The sequence below is a fragment of the Sciurus carolinensis genome, chromosome 2, assembly GCF_902686445.1.
Source record: "Sciurus carolinensis chromosome 2, mSciCar1.2, whole genome shotgun sequence".
Taxonomy (NCBI): Eukaryota; Metazoa; Chordata; class Mammalia; order Rodentia; family Sciuridae; genus Sciurus; species Sciurus carolinensis.
In genome coordinates, this window is record NC_062214.1 from 14,020,748 (window position 1) to 14,025,191 (window position 4,444).

A 4,444-nucleotide genomic window follows, 5' to 3' on the forward strand; every position below is an offset into this window, starting at 1 on the left:
ATAGTCGGGGTATATCTCAGCAGTAGAGCACTTGCCTACTCAGAGCTCAATGCTCTGAGTTCAATACCCAATGTTGAAAAGAAAGAAAGGAGAAAAAAGTCTTTGGAAAGCATTTACCCAAAGAATTAAGTCTTCCAATGTAGGCGGCTGATGTGCTTGGGTGAAGTTGAAAGCTGCACTTCCTCCTGCTGCCACCAGGGGGAGGGCAGGGTCTTTCTTTAAAGTGATTTTTTAGGGCTGCAGAAGGGGTATCTTTGTCCCAACGAGATCACCTCCCCACAAATTTGATAGGCAGTGGAATGGGCGGGTTTTCCTGGAACTGGATGGTTTGGGGCTATCACTGAAGCACTAGGGCCTTAGTTCCCCCCAACGAAGTCTGGGACCCATCTAGACTGTGGCCCTCCTGGGGCCTGGTAGGCCCTTCTGGGGTGCGCTTCCAGGAGGTGACACTAAAGTGCTATTTGTTTGTTTCTCTTCTTTCTTTCTTTTTTCTTTTTTTAGTACCAGGGATTGAACTCAAGGGCACTTGACTACTCAGCCACATTCCCAGCCCTTTTTATTTTTTATTTTGAGACAGGGTCTCTCACGAGGTTGCTTACAGCCTCACTGGGGCATATGAGCTCTCGACTTGTGCAATCTTTCTCCTGCCAAAGGACAAAGGCCTGGGTTCTTCCACTTAACTGCTGTGAGTTTAGTTTTGTCCCCCCAAAAAGGACACAGTGGAGTTCTGACTCCCGGAATGTGGCCTTATTTGGAGATGGGCTTTTTTATACAGAGGTAGTCAAGCTAAGATGAAGTCACTAACTAGGGCAGGGCCTCACCCAACACGACTGTGTCCTTGTGGAAAGGTGAAATGGGAGACAGACAGGGTGTCTGTCACCAGAAAGATTCAAGATACGCTGCCACGAGTCAGAAGCTAGCAGACAGGCCTGGGACAATCTTTCCCTAGCACCCGCAGAAGGAGTCCGGCCCTTCTGTCATCCCAGTTACTAGGAGGCTGAAATAGGAGGATCACTTGAGACCAGATGGGCAACATAGCAAGACCCAGCCTAAAAATTAACAAATAAATTAAATAAACCAGGATCAGTGGCACACTCCTGTAATCCCAGACACTCAGGAGGCTGAGACAGGAGGATCACAACCTCAGCAAAATAGAGAGACCCTGTCTCAAAATAAAAAATAAAAAGGTACTAGAGAGGTAGCTCCATAATAAGAGTCCAACTGGGTTTAATCTCCAGTACCAAAAATTACAGGGCCCATGCCAAGCATGGTAACACACACCTGTAATCCCAGCTACTTGAGAGGCTGAGGCAGGAGGATCACGAGTTTCAGGCCCTAAACAACTTATGAGACCTTGTCTAAAAATAAAAAATAAAAAGGACCGGGAATGTGACTCAGTGGTCAAACACACCTGGGTTCAATCCCCAGTACAAAAAAAAAAAGGTTTTGATGTGGAAGCATCACCCAGGTTTTTGTGTGGCTTGGGGTAGCCATTAAGAAGCAGATGCCACTGTACAGGGTTTGCTTCCCACAATTGGCAGGGCTCAGCAGAACAATGGGAAACACCGCCGGTATTGCAGATTGCCGTCGATTAAAGTAGCAAACAACAGAATCAACTGCAGTTAGTTTAATCAGAAAATGAATGTATCTGTATATAAGGCCTGAGAGACTGGAGCTTAAAGTCACAGAGACAGGAAAAAAGTCCAACATCACAGGGGCTGGAAAAGCTCTTTCTGGAAAACGCCCGGCTACCACCGCTCGCCATGGCTGACGCTCAGAGCTGGATGCCAGAAGCGTCTCCTGAGGAAGGGGGAGGGGAGGTTAGGGCCGGGGCCTGCACTCAGACCCCTAGGCCTGCCGCGTCCTGGGCAGATGTGCTCGTCATCCATCCGCTCACTCCACAAATACTAAGGGACGGTCTCGCCTGTGCCTGCGACGGTGCTGGGGACAGAGTGATCAAGAACACGGAGGCACAGTTCTTATTCTTGGGTGCTTAGGACAAGACATATTGAAATAAGTGAGCCCCTGGGGAGAGGAAAGAGAGGTTCTGGGGAGAGGCGAGGAGAGGCTTGAGAAAAGCAGGGCAAGCCGCAGCCCGGCCCTGGGCGGCTGGACTCATGTGTCTCAAGGGAGCACAGATTCCAGCATCTCTGCAAGAGAAAGCGACTTGCTGATTGTCATCCCTGATGGCCTTAACCTGAACAGATCCTTGCACCCTGGCAGACCCCAGGCCACCCCAGAAATGAGCCACGGAGGGGCTACCACGGCAGGGGACCCACGAGAGGGCAGGGAGTTCACCACGCCTGGGTAGGGAGGGCAGCTGCCCCGTGTTCCCATCTGGAAAGGGGCGCAGGTGAGATGGTTCAGATCTCATCAAGGGCACTTCTAGCAGGGACCCTCTGCCAAGCTGACCAGGAGGACATGCCAGTCTCCGGTTTCACAACACATTACCACTTCCCCCTACCAGGGCAGGAGCCCCGGCGTCTGAGGGTCACTGAGCAGGTGTGGGGCATGTGGGTCCCCTCCAGCCGCCCCCAGCCTTACCACGGTTGTGATCCTCTCCCCCACAGATCCTCATGCACTCCTCCTTCTTCAGGAAGCGGTTCTCCTTCCCTCTGCAGCCGCCATACACAAAGGACTCGCAGCGTCCAGAGGTGGCATTGAAGAAGAACCTGGGCATCATGGCCCTGCAGCGGCCCGTGTAGGGAGGCTCCAGGCAGAAGGCAGGCCGGTCTGCAGCAACAGAGAGGGCCCTTGTCAGCTGGAAGGATGGCTACACAGCACCGTCTACGCAGCAAGCCACGGAAACTGGCATGTCCAGCAACAGAGAATTGGCGGGGGCAGGTAGAAGTATGATACCTGCTTCCTGGGACGTTATTATTCATCTTGTTGGGTATGACAATGATATGGCGATAATGTAAAATAAATTATACATCCTCTTGGAAGCATTTGGTGATTAATTGGAATGATGCCTGAGCTGGGTGCGGCCGCCATGCCTGCGAACCCGACAGCTCGGGAGGCTGAGGCAGGAAGATGGTGAGTTCAAAACCAGCCTCAGCAACTTAGTGAAGCCCTAAGCCTCTGAGTGAGACCCTGTCTCTAAATAAAAAATATTTTTTAAAAAGGGCTGGGGGCTGGAGCTGTGGCTCAGTGGTAGAGCACTTGCCTGGCATGTGTGAGGCCCTGGGTTCAATACTCAGCACCACATATAAATAAATAAAACAAAAGATCCACTGACAACTAAGAAAAATATCTTAAAAAAAAAAAAAAAAAAAAAAAGAAGAAGAAGAAGAAGAAGAAGAAAGGGCTAGTAGTAAGTACCCTTGGGATGAATCCTCAGTAACAACAACAAAAAACTTCTTTACATCTTAACTCTCTTCCACTATTTAAAATAAGCCTATATTCTCTCTATAACTCAAAAAGTAACTATTTCAAAATATATTACAATTTTTGAAAATTAATAAATAAATAATATGCTAAAAGACTATTTCTTGTTGTTGTGAAGTGGTGGCAGTGTATTTTGGACTAAGGAAAACACTATGTCTGGTGACATCCTGTGTATTTGAAGGGTTAAGTCCATGCTGAGTGTGGCATCAATCCTTTTGAGCATCAGACTTCACTTTTAAATGAAATCTGACCACAAGCAAGTTGTTCTGGGGCTGGGGATGTAGCTCAGTTGGTAGAGTGCTTGCCTCACAAGCACAAGGCCCTGGGTTCGATCCCCAGCACCGCAAAAAGGATACAAAAGAAAGTTGTTCCGGTAGGTCCCTGGATGTGGACTCCGGAGCCCCTTCCTCGGCATTCTCACTAGCCCTCACCCCTTCCCTTCCCTTGTACTCCCTAGGACTCAGAAGCAACTTGGGAACACCTAGACTACATGTTCTCTCAGGTCTTGGCGGTGCCGCTCAATGGCTGTGTGAACTCAGGTAAAAAGTTAACCACTCCGAGCCAGCTGGCTCAGATGCTAATTGAGTTCCAGGGGCTATTCATATTTCTGACCAACGATACAGATTTGGGGGTCTCACGACCCATCTCAGGTTTGACAATTCTCTAGAACAATTTGCAGAACTCAGGAATCTATCCTGTGGGGTTTATTGAGGTTTCATTATGGTAGCAAGGTGGAGTGACTCACTGACCTTAGTGATTGCACTCAATCTCACCAGCCCACTCCCCTCCCTGGAGGTCTGGGTAGGGCTGAAATTTCTAGCCCCTAATCACCAAGTTGATCTGAAACTCTGTGGGGGGCCTCCCTTCAGTCACAACGACAGCCTACAGGATAATAAATGCCAAGAGTTCCAGGAGCACATTCCAGGAGCTGGGAACTAAAACCAAATATTTACTCTTCTAGGCCACAGGGAGTTTCAGGGAAGGGGTTGATGACCTGGGATGGGTGAAGACCAGGAACAGACAGAGTCTCAGCGATAGGGTCCAGGATCTGATAAGC

At 49.3% G+C, this 4,444-nt stretch overlaps 1 non-coding gene across 1 annotated transcript; it reads left to right on the forward strand.

The window, feature by feature from the left end:
- Positions 1–3,660: 3,660 nt before the first annotated feature.
- Trnav-cac (transfer RNA valine (anticodon CAC)) lies at positions 3,661–3,734 on the forward strand. Its single transcript has one exon. It is a non-coding gene; the product is annotated as a tRNA-Val (tRNA).
- Positions 3,735–4,444: the final 710 nt, after the last annotated feature.